Consider the following 17,927-nt stretch of genomic DNA (forward strand, 5'->3'; position numbering starts at 1 on the left):
TCAGGGAAAGCTGTGCCTTGTGTCTAAAAATAGGTTTGATGGGTTCTGCCCTCAGTACTGGGGATAAGAGGAGCCTGCATTTTTTGCTATGTTAATGTCTTTCTGATTAGTTTATCTTAATTTCTTTATGTATTTTTCTTACAATCCATTTTCTTTCCTTTGTTTGTTTCTTATTCCATCATTTCCTTCTCACTCTCTAGGATTATGCTTTGTATGAAAACTGTTGTGGTGGAACTACTAGATATTTTTGGGTTGAGCTTTTACCTATCCAACAGTTACAAAAGCTGTAGACCTTTTTAATGACTGGCACCGGTGAACAAAGTTTCTTCTGTCATTTTTTACCATACTTCCTTGTGTAATGTTAAAGTATTTGTAATACTGTAACTTTTAGTATGTATATTTTTGCATTATTAAGATAATGTAGATTTGAAGTTGGGCAGATATATCCCAAAGGCTGTGTAAGAATGAATTCACTGCTATTGATGGTCACTCGATTCTGATTAAAAAACTACATGAAGAGTTACATGTTGAAAAAGGGCATAACACAAATAATTTAAATATTTTTCTCATGTTTGAGAATATTTGTGGTGTCTGATTGAGCTGGTAAGCAAAATAAAGACAGATGGCAATGAATTCATTCCAACATGTTTTCATTCTGGTACGACTATTCCGACTTCTCACAGCACTTGTGCAAATGATCTTGTTTAAACCTCCCTTGCTGTTGCTGTCCACACACAGTTCAGGGAATTCAGAGGTAGAATGGTTATAATATGTATAGACTATTGACTTTTTGTATGAATAATAAAACGAAAAGAAATGGAAAGAGGAGCTGCCTGTAATTAACCTGTATGCTCAGACCTGCAGTAAGAACTTAACTCTTTCTCCTTTAAAGTCAATACCAAAACTTAGTGGGATTAGAACAGAGTTTCTCTTAGTTTTAGGAAGTTGAAGTTTGAAGATGACACAGTTGTACACAATGCTATCTTTGTTAGAAATAGAGAGAACACTGGTCTTTGTACAAGCAATGAACAGCTAGAGCAGGCACCTGTCCCATCTCCTGGGCAGCCCTATTCCACACCATCCAGCAGCTCCCATCTGCAACTGGGTGGTTGGTTCCTGTAACAACACCTTGGTAGGTTACAGGTTGTTACACCTACCAAGGTGTTGTTACAGGAATGGTCAGTAAACATGCTGGGATGAAAGGCAATATGCTTAATATTTAGTTCACTGCAAAAAAAAAAAAAAAGAAAAGAGGAGAGAGAAGGCTTTGCAAGGCCCATAACTGTTTGTAGTTGTTGCTTTGTCCAATGATGCAGAGGTTCTGGAAGCTCCTGCCCTAAATAAATACAATCTTTCGCATATTTATCTTAAGGGAATAATTATATTGTCTAATATCTTCATCTGTTACTCTGAGGAAATACTTGACATTTCAAGTATTACATCAACCAGTCAGTGTCTTGTCCTATTCCTTTGCCATATTTTAAAGGTGCCCACTATCTTGATATTTTCTGTATGGAAAAAGATACTAAAACCCATGTATATTGCTGGAAATGCTGTACTTCTGTATGAAAAGGTATGCAGGAAACACAATAACAATGTAGTATACTCTGCAATATAAATTGTTATTTTTTGAGACGTCTGCACAGAAATTGCTTAACTGCTCAATTTGTTTAGTTCTTCTGTTCTTCTATGTAAAGTATTGCTGCTATTGTTTTTATGGATCTGAGACAACATATGCCTCGAGTATAGCAGATTAAACTTGTTTTGCCTTGCAGTTAAGCACCCTTACAGTGACTGTAGTGTGGATATGTTCTACCATTATCCCCCTCAATCCACCTCTCCATCCACCCACACTGCCCGTGCTGGGTGTGTGCACAGAAAGAGCAGAGAAGATGAGTCCAGTTTAGTGCCTTTCTGCTTCCCACCTTTCTCTACATCCTTCATTCCTGGAAGATGATATATAATCTGCTGCAAACTGCCAGTACCTGGGAGGGAAGAATGCCTGCAGAATATAAGCCATGTAGGGACTGTCTTGATAGGGCTGCTGAAAGTCAAGTATAGTGCCATGTGTCCATCATAAAGCATTAGAGTTGTGTGCGAGGTGTTAAAGGAGGAGAACATTAGTGTCCCTATGGGAGTACTGTCTGCCTGTGCTAATAGCCTCCTGCAGCTCAGAGCAAATGCAGTCCTGGCAGCAATGGTAACTGTTAGCACTCATACCAACCCTAGCAGGGCTCTGGGTGCTGCCTGGGATTTCCGCAGCAGTCTCTCTCTAATCGAGTTTGGGCTGACTTTTTACACCTCCCACAGTCACAGTCTGTCCCAAGCCAAAGCGGTGCTTAGCATATTCAGAAATGAAGGTGGCTGTGGAATTGTGGTCAGAAGGTTCCAACTGAGGCGACTGCAAAACCGTGGTGCTTCAGTGGTGAAACACTAATTATTAATCCTGACTTCCTTGCCTTTCAGCAGGGCTAATTAGCTCCCAGCAGTGTCAGGTTAAAGTAACTGTATAGCAGATTGCTTCGTGCAGAATGCTAGCAAACTTACAGCAAAGGTGGAGTAAGGCAGCACATGGGTGCCCTGTGAGTGATGTGGCCATGCCTGAGCAGCAAGCTGCTGTCAGCCAGGCTGCTGCTCCTGATTCCAGCTTCTCTGCATAGCTCAGGCCAACACTTTTGCTGCTGCTGAGCGCTCTGTTCCTGTGGTTTCTCATTTTGTACCAAGCTTTGCACATACATGCTTTTTATTATTATTATTTTTATTTTTCATATTTAAAGTAGTTTCTTTTTCCAGCAGAGTGATATTGTCGGGAGAATTTGGCATTCAGGATACTAAAACTTTCTGACTCTCTATGTTAATGGCACATCCATTAATGCAAATTTATTTTTTTCCCTTAGACATAATAGACCAAATGAAAAGAAAAGCATAGATAGTGAGGTTAAGTACTGCATGCTAAAAATGTAGCACTGTTCTGTGCTGGATGTGGTGAGAGGATCACAAGTACTTCAGCAGAAGGAAAGAGAGATGGAAAATTGAGGGGGAGGGGAAAGACAGGTTTTGTCCATTTTGTGGCAAGGGTGGGAAGGAATATATTGGAAACTGTAGACAAAAGATGCAGGCTAGGATTACAAAGATCCAGAGGAACAAGCTTGTTCAGGCTCTAGCTGGTATTGTGGAAGAGAGGGACAAAGTATTAGCAGTTCAGGGTGAGGCAAGTGCGTCCAGCAGCCCTGTCCATGTGTCTCTCCCCTGCAGTGGTGTAGGGAAAGCCTCTTGAGACCCTGCCAGCAGCACCATCCTCACTTTTGGGGATGTTTTTTTTTTTTTTTTGCTATTGCTTGTGCATGGCTTATCCTTCCTCACTATCAACAGTTTGCAGGTATCAGCTGAGACTGCATCTCTCACCTCTACTTCATGCCAGGAAAAGATGTGAGAAAGGGTGTGAATGGGCAAGAGGGCAGGTGGCAGCCTGGTAAACGTGCTCCATACTGCTTTGTGGTGTCTGGAGTGACATCTAAGACCCTTTTATTACAAGTCTAATTTAGGGAAGAAATAAGAAATATTTTTATTTATTTATTTGTTGTTGTTTTTTGCCACTGAAATAGGGTGCTGCTAAGGGGAACATGCTTTGTTTGTGTACCCTCTGTCACATTTATGGCGTTTATCATAGTACTGTAGGATGTGCAGCATGTGCTGTAGTCTCACTCCTGTCTGCTGCATTTTCTAGAATGAAAGGATGTTATTTTTTTCTTTCTGCCTCTCCTTTTCCACGTTCAGCTCTTCCTTTTTGTTCCAGATACCGATTTTAATGAACTTTTGAGAGAAAGCTTTCACAGAAGCATGGGTCCAGCATTCTGGTGTGAATGTACTTAGCTCCTGTCACAGCTTGAATGCTTATAGGAAGAAGTGGTGTTGCCAAGCCTTAGCACTGACAGCACTAGGGAATGTTTTCACAAGACAGAGATAATAGCATGTCTACAGCAAATAAAGAGGTGCATTAGACTTGTTCATGTCTTGAACATAATAGCAGAGTAACACTTCACCACATGAAGATAGCCAAACTATTCTGCTCTGTGACACGAAAGATTTTAAGCAGCTATTTCACCCCATCACCATGATGCTGTTGTTACTTGAGAGTTACCCCATTTAAAGTTAGTGTAGCTGTGCCAAAATGCACTGTGCTTTTGCAGGCAGTTCTCATTCCCATGGGAATTTTGTGCATCTCTGCTAACTGTCACTTTTGACAAACTCCTGACTTGTTTAGGTGTGACCTCTGAAATGTCATTGCTTGTTAATCCTCTTTCCATCACAGATTATGGAAAGACCTGGCCATGTGTTATTTTAACTGAATTATTTCTAAGTTCACAGATGATGATATTTCTGGTTTCTGCTAAATACCCTCTGCTAGCAAAAAGTTTGGTGGCAAGTTCATTCTGCTCACACAGACCACCTGGAGACTCGCTTTGCAGTTCTCTGCTCAAGTACGGATAGGTGCAGAGTCAGTCTGGCTTTGTAATGAGCTCACATTCTCAGAGTGATAATACTTTGTCATTCGTGCTCTTCTGTTCAGGGTATCAGTTATGTAAAAAATAATTTTAAAAAAGATCCGAACTGTGCTGCATGGTTTCCCTTGCAAAGGTTACGTGTTTTAGGTAGGTAGACTGGGTTTAAGTGTTTACTTGTAACGTGTGAAAGATTTCAGAAAAGTATGACCTTGCTGTGCTACAGGATTTCTCAGTGGAAACACTTTCACATTAAATAGAGAAGAAAGATGAGAAGTTTGTCTGAGGGCCAAATGCATGATTCATATCATTAGGGTGAAGTTAGGCACTTCATTTCATCTTCTTATGCCTGAGAGTAAGCCTATGCTTTCTCCCTCAGAGCAACAAATTTCTTTTTTTCTGAGGGATCCGTCCTCTGCTTTCACCTGCTCATCAAAGGGTCGTGATAATTTTTGTGAAGCACCAATGGGAGTTTCCCTGGAGTTGTCACATCGCCATCAAGTGGCTGTGGCCTTTGAGGATGGTAAGAACCAGAACCAAAATGTGTCTGAGAATGTCTGATTTTTGGCTTCGTTTCTTCCTCCCCCAGTCTTTCTATTTTTTGATTCTATTTTTGTTCCAGGGTATGTCAGTGGCGGGGCCAAGGGAGGAGGAGAAATGAATGTCTGATTGGAAATATGATTTCAGAACATTATGTATGATAAGTGTAAATGATGGAGGATAAACAGTATGTCCCTACAAAGCTGTGTGTGCAAAGGAGCATCTTGTATCGGAGAGCCTATAAAGGAATGTGATAGCTTGGGTCTTTAGTCACTTTTAGAGGGGTGAAGGGTTTTTGTATTTTGAGGAAGCTGGGTGATCATTCCTTTTTGTTGCTCAGCTATCAGGTCTGATTGAAGCTGTAGAAAATTTGCCATGTCAGGGATGTTTTCAATGAAATTTCAAATTTTAACAGGTGGATGTTTCTGAGAAATCTTATTCTTCATATTGATACAATTCTGAAGTGGAAGAGACAAAAAATATTTTAGTGGAAATGCTTACAAAAATACTGCTCTGTGTCTGGACCAGATCTATGTAGCAGTTGCTAGGAGCCAAAAATGAGTGTGGCACTTCAGAATCTGACTTGATGTGTGGGAACTAATTTTTATTTAGAACGAAATAAGATCACATGGCTGCATAGATATTTTGTTTGCTTTCTTTTCCCCCCAGTTCTCCTTGCCAACTTGGGCTGAAATTAGAACAGGGCAAGTCACTAAATTGCTACAAGAAACTGGTTTTTAATAGTTTTGACTTAGCAACCTAGAATTAAAGTTCATGTGTGTCAGACGGCATCTAAATTACTGAGGATACACTTATATATTTATCTATTTTCCCCCAGCAAAACTAAACTTTTAATTTTCAGGGCTGCCTTTTGCCTCCATTTGTGCATTTGCTATTTTTGTTGTTTGATGCTTTCCTGTGGTATCAGGCTTCTCAGTGAGTTGTACCTTCCTGCTTTCCACATGGATGTAACCAGTTATCAAGACCTTTGCCCAAAAGCCTATTCAATAACTGCTCTGAATTCTAAGAATGATATTACAGAATGAGCAAACAGTTTATTCCTTATCACTAGGTGTAGTATTAAACATTTGCACTGCCCTTGTACATGTGAGAACGAGTCACTTCTATTATGAATGGTTCAATTACCCATGGCAATTGTTTTTCGGAGTTGTAAGAGGCTTCATTATGTTTCATATTCTCTTGGAGAAGAGATGTTGCTTGCCTGGAAAACCATAGTCTTTACGGGAATTTGTTATGAGAATCAGTGCATGGGGGAGGCTGTGATTTCCCCTTGATTTAGCATAGTTTTCCTTTCTGCTATGATGTTCTGTGTCTTTATACAGAGAATTATATCTCTTATGCAACTGTGGCAGAAGCAGTCTAATAAGAAAGGGTCTTTGTTTAGAAATAAGTCTAGGAAAAGACTAGGATTGTTTTAGAGGTTCTTTAGAAGTCAGGAAGATGAAACCTTGACCTTCAGGAAGGTGATCATGTGAAGTAACTCAGCCCTAATGGTGAAGACAGGAGCTAAGAGAATGCTGAGAAGCGCTCATACGAGGTGTGCCTTGCTACCTCTGCTAGAAAATGGGCAGTAACAGCAGAGCCAGCCCCCTCATCTGTGGTTTCATAGTTCAGTTAGCTTGGCAGAGATCAAACCCTGCCCTATTTGTTCAGGAACGGCAAGAAAAGCAATTCAAACATTGCTGCTACCAGCAAAAATGATTTATGGGGAGATCATTTTCTAACCATCTATGCTTGTTCTAGTCTCTTCGAATGGCACCCTGCCCAACGGTAAGTCAGTTGGATCGTGTCACAAGGGCACAAGTACCAAGCAGCGATGTGCTTAGACAAGATGGCTGTATCATCCAAGAGGTGCAATCTCCATGGTAATCCATCCTTGGGGCAGGCAGGGAGCCACTTGCCTTTCCTTATGCTTCACTGTACTTCTGAGTTCCCTATAATGCTGCTCGAATGCCTCTGAAATGAAGATAAAAGCGCGAATGTCACAGAGCCTTGTGGTTGCCAAGAAGAAAATTCAGATGTTGCAGGCACAGGGGGGAATTGTGAATGCAGGAAGAAATCAGGATATCTTTGGCTGACTTGCCTGGAGAATTAGGACACCAATAAAATGTGTCCTAATAAAATGTGCTGGTGACTGTGAGCAGCCAGTGTTTTCACAGCAGTGGCACATGTTGCTGCAGCCGTCATGCAGGATGAGCATGTGGTGCAGCTGCCCCTTGGCTGGGAGGTTCGACACTTTCATAATTATCTGGTAAAAGCCCATTGAAATATGCATGAAAATGTCAATGGAGGGTGTACAACCAGTTGAAAGGTGTTACTTGGAAGGGTTGATTGTCTCCACGAATTTAGCAAACGTAGATTATTGCAACAGTACCTCATTTAATTCAGTGGGTAACTAAGGAATGCAGTTATGCTGTTACAGTGAGCAATGGATTTCAAAGTTCGTTATTTTGATGAGAACAACAAATCTTGTTGTTCCCATTACATGCAAAATCAGGGGTAGAATTGGAATATTGTCAGTAATTCTGCTGCCCAGTCCAGCATCTCTTACTGCCACATAAGCACCTATGGACACTGAAGCAGAGCTGAACTGTCAGCATGTGTGTGTTTGAATGACAGTATCAAGCAGATAGGAACAGCTTACAAAACTCTTTGAGAAGGCTTTACTGCTTTTTAAAGTGTTAGAAATTGAACTTGCTATAGACTTTGAAGTTACTTAAGGTGCTGAATTTTTCTTTTTAGAAGTATTAACATAATTAGTATACATGTATTTACCTGTGTAGTAAATAGAAAGGTAGAAAATGAAGCATTATCAAAAGATTTAAGGGTTTTCTCACAACTATGTAAGAGGAATTTTCCACGATTATAAAATCTTTCTATGTGATCCTGCTTTTGCTTTTCCTTCAAGAATAATTTCTAGCTATTGACCTTTGTTTTCTAGCTCCTTTGCGCTCTGCCTAAGGGTTTGTGTTAGTGGGTTTCTCAAATCTGTGCAGTAAACAACAGGGCACCAGCGGTGATTTCCAGGACTGCAGCATTGTAGCTGGGATCCCACTGGAATTACCCCAGGGCTGCTTATCCCAGCCTACCACAGGAGTGAGTTCTGAGGCTGCGTACATTGAAATAGTTTCAAATTATAACTTTTTGGCAATGGATCCACTGTAGCTGGCAGAATTGCAAGTGCAGTACAGTAAGTTCATATCCAAGAGCCCATCACTATTCATTCTTTCTTCTGTACTAAACAAAGCAAAGGAACATAGCTTCCCATTGCAGTAAGTAAAAGAATTGTTGGTTGATTCAGACACTATAGAGCCTCCAGAAGCTGTATCACTGAAAACACAATTTTGCAAGCTGAAGATTGGTGGAAGAAGTCCGGTTCTTCTAACAAATGTACTATATTGGAGGATTGCATTTGACTTCTTTAATCAAAGATGGAAATTTAATTTTCAAAGTTTTGAGATAGATGCATGATCAAGTAAATATTTGGATGCACAAGTAAAGTACTTGGATGCTTATGAGTAAGATAAGCCTAGCTAGAGTATTAGTAGTTAAATGTTGAAGTTAACAACAGTAGTTAAAGTTAAATAGTCTAATAAATTATAGTAGTTAAATAATAAAGTTAAATAATAAAGTGATTCAGCACCTTTTAGCACCATCTGTGTGTAAAAAGAGCTGGGTAAAGTATATTTTGCCCAAGTGGAATTTGGATAAACTCAAGGGTTTTGTGCATTTTGTTTCACTGTATCATGAGTCTACTAAGAGTGAGAGGAAATGCCCAAAATAAAGCATTTCAGGCATTCTGTTTGGACTGCAATCCTTTGTAAAGCTTCCAGTTCTGCAGGGACTTACACAGGTGAGAAATGTATAAGCTTGCAGCTTTTGTAACTCTAATCTTGTTAGTTAAAAGGTGGCATGCTGATAGTTTCATTTCACAGTTGAATTTTTTTAATTATCTCTGAAGATGGATTTTAGCTCCTCAATTTTGGCCATCAGGTAGCATAACCTACAACACAGTACACAGAAACAGAAACTTCAAATTGCTTTGGATCATCTTTTAGATCTTAAGCTATATTTATCAGCACAAGAAAGTTTTAACTTGACCTAAGGGAAAAAAAACAATAAATTCAGTGAGGGTTTACAATGTAGCATTGATATCAAATACGGTTTATTAGTATCAAAAAATATTTCCGATACTGCTGCCTCTGGGGTTATATAATGGCTAAATGGTTAAGCTTAACTTGGTTTAAATGGTTTGTATTTTGGCTCCACTCTAGATTAAGGATTATGTTGAACTTGATATTGAATTTAAATAGCAGAGAACTTTATGGATGTTTTTATGTGCACACATATATATTTAAACATGAGATATATTTTAATGCACATATACAAGTATGCATGCGTATATGCACATATACACCCAGTATTCCCTTAAAATATCAGTAGAAAATGCCTAAAGGGAAGACCAGGTCACCTGAATAATTGGGACTTCACTCTCTCTCTCAGGTTCTCCTCTGACCTGCAGCCAAAAACATTCCATTTGCAGGCTAACCCTTAACATTGGTTACAAAATCTGCAATTTAGACTGTCTTGCAACATTGGGACTTTTCTACTCTCGTTTGTGCTTGTCTTGAAAAAGGACAAATTTATGTTCCTTTGTCCTTATCAAATTCATATCCACCCAGCTTGGTCATTCTGGAAAAATACCTCTTTACCCTGAAGCAGCTGTCCTAGAGAGCCCTGTGGCACAAGCCCCTTCTAATGGGTGGACCATTAGCAGCTGGATAGGCTGCTAATTTCAAAACCAACCTTCACACAGAAATTTGTGTTTCAAAAGCAGATATGAAGAACAAGCAGGTGCAGAGAATTCTCTGTTCCGGATTTCTGAAGGTCTAGGTATCTGTGAAAAAGAGATGAGGAGCAGATAAGCTGATAGCCTGGGAAACATTATGGACATTCCAGATGAGGGCCATCTCTTGTATTTTCACTTCAGTGCAATTTCACTTCAGTGAAATTCCTAACACTATGGAATAAAATGAAGGTAGGAGAACTGGTAGGAAAACAACACAGAAGGCAGTTTTAAGATGGCACTGGCTGATGGTCCCCAAGACACAAGGCAAGAGCTGATCCACAGGGGATGATAACAGACTCTTAGGCCAGTTCATGTTTGCAGAGTCTGGAAAGGGTGGGGTGCAAAGTGACTTTGCAGCCAGATAGAACTAAGTATTCCATGCTCTTGAGATTTACTTGATTCTGTGCTCAATAAATATAACATGTTGGTGTTCTGGCTGGGAAAGCTCTATCTCTGTACATCTTCCATTATAAGAAATAATAGAGATAATATGGTTTTTGGTGGAAAGTTGTGTAGGAATTTGCCACCATGTTTCTGTATGCTTTGAATGAAGTTTTCAAATGGTTCAGTAAATGGTATTTCCATGTCATATGTTAATTTAGAAGAGACAGATTTTCCAGTGTCTGTTATGTGTTCTGTTTAATGTTTAATATCTGTATAATGTATAGAATGTTTAGGGTTAAATATAGGGTTCATATTGTTGGAACAAATGAGTCATTCAGAGATGGTGAGAAGTTTCAGGAAAACATTCTCCATATGCTTTGCTGGCTGACCCTAATATGCAGAGTATTCAATCATACAGCTTTTACATACAGTTTGGTTTTGAACCTCAGGATTGAAACCTGTGCCACTTGCTAAGCAGATTCTGTGAACTTACAGGTACTGGGCGGGTACTTGGCCTCTCAGCAGACAAGGGCTCTACATGGTTGTTCTGGTGCAACTTAACTCTTGCTCTCTGCCCTTCACTGAGTTTCAGAAAGAGTGAATTTATTTAAAGACCCGACCAAAGGATGCAAATCCTTAGCTAAAACTGAAGGAAGAAATGCTATTCTTTTCCTTCAGGATGTGAGGAAGGCAGTCTTATTTTAGATACTGAATGCAATCAGGTGAGATGGAGGGAAGATAAGAAGAAATATGTTGCACTTTGAAGCTTTTAGGCTTACTGCATAGCACAGAACTTCACACTTCTGCACATCTGGATGTAAGTTCACTTCGTCCTCTTAAAAATGTTCAAAAGCTTCAGAAATAACCATTTCAAGGAGACGTAGTTAGCAAAGACAAACTAAGCAAAGCACTGTGTTCCTACTCACAGCTGTCTGTAAGGTTCTGAAAGATTTCTATGGAGAAACTGTTGCAGAGTAGCAGTATTTGGTTGATAAACTGGCTGAACTCTTCAGTCATGAGATCTGCAATCCATCAGACCTGAGACAACACATTCATCAGTTTAGACGTTTTTTTTTCTAACAACGTGGGAATTGCAGCAACTGCTTCATGTAAGAACTTAAAACACCCTTTAAATCATTCCTGAGCTGTCCTAGTAAAGCTGGGTTTATTTTCCTTCTCTTCTTGGGTTATTGATCCTTTGAGCTTCCCTACAGGCTGACCCTAAGCACTCAGTGGGATAAAAGACATATATATGAAAGAGCTGTACCAAGAGGCGGTGTGTGTCACTCCAGAAAAGCTGGGTCAGGGTGTGATTGCTGGAAATGGCTAGCACCCACATTTTATTGCAGTACCTTCTAATCCAGGATTTTATGGAATTTTTAAAGATAGAGGTCAAATGGATTAAGCTGAGGATAGGGATGTAAGAGAAGACCACCTAACATGCAGTGGGAGCAAGGTCATATTTTCAAACTGTTGTTAGGGATTTATTTATTTATTTATTTATTTATTTTGCCAAATTCTGGGACTCTGAGTTTTAGGTATATCTTCAAAGAACGGCAATGCAATTTTAGGGATGTCACTTGTAGACTGCTTTGGAAGAAAAGCTGAACTAAAAAATCTGCAGTGAAATAACTTTTCTTTGCTATTCTCCTGTTTGGTCTTTGCTAAGTATGTTCTTTTTTTCCCCTCTTAATGTCTCAGTGTGCTGCAGGGCTTGTACCTGAGCAGCCAGTGAACTGAATACACAGAAGCTGGGTTTTCTGGGTATATACAGAGAGGATTTTCACCTTACACCCTACTGGCTCCTGACAGCTCGGACTCTCCAAACTCATGAATAGCATGGCAGTTGCATTCTCTTACAGCTCGGACTCTCCAAACTCATGAATAGCATGGCAGTTGCATTCTCTTATCTATTTTTACAGAAATGCTATTTTACATCTTTAACTTCTCATTGGTGTAATGTATGCCTAAGCCAGAGGGTTGAGAACCACTTCTTCTCTATCTTACATACTGCCAAGCTTGGTACAGTGAGTCAGTAAATAACATTTTCTCCCATTAGGTAAATGAGCTTTTGAGGAATTGTGATTCTACTGAGACTGGTGGGAAAATAATGGGTTGCGTAAATAACTCTGAGGAAAGTGTAATGATTTTAAGATGGCCAGTAATAAGGAGAAATAAAGTAAACATCAGCACTATGTTGTGGTTATGATAGGCGATTATCTGAGCAAACGAATAATTTACTAGAACTGGAATCCAGAACAACGTGATAAATCTGGACAAGCCTGTCTTTTTGTTGATCATCCTTGCAAATGATGAAAGCCGAAGCATGTACTCTACTATTTCTGATAGCTGGTCTGATGACAGATGTGGTTAGCTAATGCCTTGCTGTGTTTTCCAAATGATTTCAATTATTGATACCACTTGCTGTTTTGTTTTGTCTCCTCTCCATTTTTTTTAGGAGTAGTTCTTCTACACTTCGTTTTCAAGAACCTTGATAGTTTCGGGATAGGTTGGGAAAGCTGCACTTGCAGCTTGGTAATGCTTTGGTAGGCTCATAATCTGTTAATCAGCATTCTGACCGAGTGAACAATGCACATTTTGTGAGTTTTTTTGAGCCACTGGGAATTATCCTAGATTATTTTAAGATCTGTTGTGTGTGTTTCCTTCTTCCTGGTTTTAACACTTAAAATGATTTATTTTCCTTTAATTCTTATCTTCACAAAATTACGTTCTGTTGTGTGATTTATCTTGGAAGGTGTCTTGGCTTTGTTTTTAATTTATATATTGTTTATAATTCAAAGATATTTTTCATCTTGGGATACTTCAAGTTATCTCTGAAAATGCATGGTTTCTCCCAGTTTCTGGAGTGACATTTCAAACTGCACAGCAGATAACTACTGCATATCAAACATTTTCATGCACAGTGTGTGTTTCCCAAAACAGGACATTATAACTGACTAAATGGCAAGCCTTAGAAATTATGCAGTTGTTTCTAAATAATTTTAAACACCAGTAAGATTTATGGAACTATTGACTTATTTTTGCACCTGAGTGTTTAGAAACTACCCTCTTGTGTCTTATAGGACCTTGCTCTGATCACAAGAACTGAAACATATTCAATGTAGAGTTATTCTATTCAATCCTTAGTTACACTTTCATAACATAAAAGTTTTGAGTTCAAGTTTCTTGTGCTGTGCTGGCAAGAGTGGCAGATTTTGGGATAGTACCTACGTTTTAGGACAAGAGGGAATGGCCTCAAGTTGCAGCAGGGGAGGTTTAGGTTAGAAATTCTGAGAAATTTATTATCAGAAAGAGCAGTGAGACATTGGGATGGGTTGCCCAGGGAGGTGATGGAGCCACCATCCGTGGGGGTGTTTAAGGAAAAATTGGACATGGTGCTTAGGGACATGGTTTAGTGGGTAATAGTGGTGGTAGGGGGAGGGATGGTTGGACCAGGTGATCTTGGAGGTTTTTTCCAACCTTTATGATTCTATTATTTTATTTTTCTCTTATTCCTCTTTTGAATCAGGGCAATTAAATGCAAAATCATGTCTGAATTCCCTGGGAGAAAGTCTGATCACTTGCTAGGGAGTCTGTGAACATCACCATAACTAACGCTGGCGGTGGTCTCCTCTGGCTTCAGTACCAGTGAAATGCTTCCACACGTTCAGCTTCATGAAAAAAGAGAATGTCTTGTTTACTCATAGGATGATTTGAAGGGAGTTCCAGTAACTTGTCATCTCTTTTTTTCTGATGCTGATATTTCCCTTGATGATCTCAAAGAGTGAACAAACAGTACTGTATCAAAAGTGGCAGATTATAGTAAATTAGATCCCTTTCTAAATGCCAAGGAAAAAAACCCAAATGTATCTAGAGAATTTCCAAGTGCAGCCAAAAAACTACTTTGAGATTCATTCTGTGAAAGGACAAGCTAATGAATTTAGGGTTTGCAATCCAAGGTAAATAAATCAGTCCTGAGAGGGGGTGGCTAGTAAAGCTCTGGGAGATGTAGGGGTAATAAAGGTCTAACAAATAGACATGACTGTGTAGCATGATGAGGCTGCAGAAATGACAACTATAATAGTATGTCAGTGCTGAATCCTGAAAGAAAGAAACAGCAAAACTCTGCTCTTTGTGATAGCAAGAGGAGCCCTGGAACAGCAATTTCATTTTGGGGAGAAGCATTAGAAAAGTGTTAGGGAAGAGATGGGAGTTAGAGAGGAGTTGTGATGTCTCTAGGACAAAGACATTTCTGTGGGAGTTAGATGTGTGTGCATGAGCTGATGATGGGAGAGCTAAAGGTGTTGCCTTAAATACCAAGGAGAGAGAGAGGAAAAGTTAAGGGTAGAAAAAAACAAAAACTACATGGTGAAAATGTCAACAAAATGAAGATGCTGGACACAAGGCATGGTAACTTTGAAAACTCTTCAGAAGGTGTGATGACAGAACTTCCACTCCAGAGCTCAGCTCTGGAAAGGATGATGTGTGCTAAGATTGGATTGTAAATTGGGAGAAGTATTGACTGGATGCCATACAGGTTTCCAGTAGCAGCTAGTAGATCACCTGAAGTCAAGGAAGGAACAAGTGTGAGTACTGTGTGGCAATGCAATATAATTTGCTGTTACCATAGATACATGTGAATGTACATAAGTATTAAAGTGGTATGGTTTACTAAACTGTGGAAAGCTGCTGTGGCTTGATCTTCTCCCATACAAACAGATTGGAATATTTTCAAATTTATTATAATAATTTGTTATCAGTATAGCCTATCACTACAATCACCTCATGAAATTAAGGCTCATAACTGAAATAAAAATCCCAGAAGAGACAGAGGGTTTCTGTGTACTAAAACTAAAAATCAGATTTGCTATACACATGCAAGCAAACATTTGCAAAAGTATGCAGGCTTGTATTCTTGAAATTACCCATATTTTACCTCCTGACAGACAAATTCCTTGCTCTGAGACATCATTATCTTGCTGATGTGGACCTTTTTTGTAAGTAGCTTTGAAATTAGCTAATGAAAGATGGTAGACGTGAGATGATGATCTCTGTCAGAAAATGTGTGTTTTAGCCTTCAGTAGGTGGGAGGTGTGAAGGGAAGGTTTACAGTACTGCAATGGTATGTTCAGGATATGTGAAGCCTGATCTTTTATTATTCAAACGGGTATAATAGGAATTGTTTTGATTGCACTCATTTCTGTGTAGCTACAGAAACATTGCTATAGGGCTAAGAAAGGGAAATGAAAATTGTGTTTTGTGATGGTGAAGGATGCAGAGGGAGTAGGTGGGAGGCAGGAACAGGTAAAATAAATAAAACTTCTTGTTTTAAAAGAGATGCGTATTTACCCAGAGTGGTGAACTTGAGTGACTTTCATGAGCCATGTGACAAACAGACAAACCCTTTCTGGTAGAAATGATCTTGGGGGAAGACCAGACCCTGGGGTTCTATCTTCCTGGGGTCTTTTGAAAGTTACCTCAAAAAAGAACATGTATGCTCTGTGAAGCTTTCATTACTTTACTATATTTTTGGGATTTTGCCTTGGCTGGCTTTTCTGCTAATGTGACACTGGCCGAGACCTAGGAAATTATTTCCCTTTAGTGTGTTCTCCTAAGATCTTCAATTATTATGGGATGCTGAACAGCTTGGGATGGGTAATATTATGGACAATGAAATGATTTTTCCCAACCTAAGGAAAAGCATACGGAAAGCAAAACACAGTTGTAAACAGTGTTGAGTGGTTTAAAGGCAGCAAGCTGCCTGTAAATCAGTGGGGGCTACAGTACTCTATCCATAATATCTAGTGTTTGTAGTTTCTGAGTTTCCTCTAAGTTTTTGAACACTTCAGGATCAAGCATGCCGCTGTGAATTCATGAAATTGCCTAATTTACTGTTACAGCTGAAATGCATATGCCAGTTCAGAGAGAGAGAAAAACAAACAAACAAAAAAAGCCTTCCTTATGTAAATATTATTCCTCTCTTTTCATAAAAAGCAATCTGCTCACAAGTGCTTCCCTCTAGGGCAGAGAAGCTGTCGGCCTTCAGGACAGAAAAAAATATTTTTGTTATCATTCAACCCAGTATGCTGAGCTCTGTAAATTTATTGTCTTGGTGTATAACACTGAGATTACTTTATAATTTAATAGCAGAAGGTATGATTTTTACTGTTTGGAAGTCAGAAATTTCAGAACTGTCTTCAAGGCTATGTAGCTTTTTCCTGGAGTAATCTAAATTACTAATTTGCCAGTTGCTCATTTGTGGCTAGAACTGCAATGCTTTTGGAAAGGCAGCATTTATTGTACTTGGTCACGGGTTGGTCAGTTGTATGCGTTTGCTATGTATTTTGCCGGGTATTTCTGGTACTCGCTATGATGTGTTTCGGAACAAGATGACATAGTGTTACCTTTCCTGCCTACATGCTAACTACAGAGGGAGGGAGATGTGACAGTGAGCTCTAGGACTGCAGGTGTGTTTAACCCTTTGCAGTCTTTGCTGTGGTACTGCTGCATGAGCAGAAGCAGTGTGCTGGCCAGAAAATCACAGCAAAGTGGCAGCATGATCTATTCTGGCAGAAGGAGGCTTACTACAGAGATCTAAGTCGAGGTTATTTGTATATTTGTATTGCTCCAAACCTTACACTAGCCTAAACTGCAAGAGTGATGGCAGGTGAAATCCTGGCTTTCCATCAATGGCAAAACCCAGACTGACTTCAGAGGTCATAGCTTTGCTAGGCTTGTTTATTCCACCACTCAGAGCTATTTTAGCCTGGGGATAGGTAGGAAAAATGAGCCTGTGAATCTACCTGCAGTCTGTGACAGAAATCACACTAAGACTTGAACTGAAAGCAGTTTTATGGAGTCAATAAAAAGATTTCACAGGGAGACCTCTTTTCTTCTGGATGACTTGTGGACTGGTTCAGGATGGGACTTTGCCTAGTGCAAACCTTGAAGCAAGTAGTACATCTTGTATTGAAGATGGAGCAAGTATGTACAGCGGTGTTTCCCATGTCACTGCTGGGCTCAGTGCTTGCCCACTGGGGCAGCTGCCCTGGATGATGTTGTTCAGAGAGTATGAAAATCCCTATCAAAACTTCTGAGCTTATTGTAAACACGCACGATAGCCATGATTTCATTAGTGTGTTTTCTACAGAAGGCAGTCTTTTATTTGCAAGATTATAAGGAGGGAAATCATCCAGCTCTCCTGAGATGGTGACTAAGAATTGACTTAGGGGTTGGGGCATGAAGCCTTGAATCAGGATGTCGCTCTACTTGTTTCAAAATGAATAATAAGAATGAATGTATGTGGAAAGAAAGCAAAGCAGGCTGAGATTTAGACACTTGACATTGCAGATGTTCAGGGACTGTCTCATAAGGTTCCTATTACTTCTCATGCTGCTGCATGGCGCTTCTAATTTTACAGGGTGGGTGGGAAAAGGTGTGTGATTTAGACACTGAAAACCATTTTTGAAATCCAAAACTGCACATTTTGATATTGCTTGTAATGGTAGCTTGCCTTCTTGTTTGAGTATGCTTTTGAGAAAAGTTACCTCTTTCTTTTCCATAACCATAGCAACAAGTCATTGCTATCACTTTTCAAGCTCCTTGCTGTAGTCTCTGTTTTGGTCCAGAAG

At 39.6% G+C, this 17,927-nt stretch overlaps 1 protein-coding gene across 6 annotated transcripts in view; it reads left to right on the top strand.

Moving 5' to 3' along the window:
* The window catches only part of HTR2C (5-hydroxytryptamine receptor 2C), a 225,565-nt gene that overhangs the window by 82,480 nt on the left and 125,158 nt on the right, over positions 1-17,927 (top strand). Inside the window, exon 1 of one of the 6 annotated variants that reach the window (XM_032196477.1) lies at positions 4,907-5,025. The exons of the other annotated variants lie outside the window; for them this stretch is intronic. The gene's annotated coding sequence lies outside the window, so the exon portion shown is untranslated. Of the gene's footprint in view, positions 1-4,906; positions 5,026-17,927 lie in introns of those variants that run through there. 6 annotated transcript variants of the gene reach the window in all.

The sequence above is a fragment of the Aythya fuligula genome, chromosome 13 (genome assembly GCF_009819795.1).
Source record: "Aythya fuligula isolate bAytFul2 chromosome 13, bAytFul2.pri, whole genome shotgun sequence".
Lineage (NCBI taxonomy): Eukaryota > Metazoa > Chordata > Aves > Anseriformes > Anatidae > Aythya > Aythya fuligula.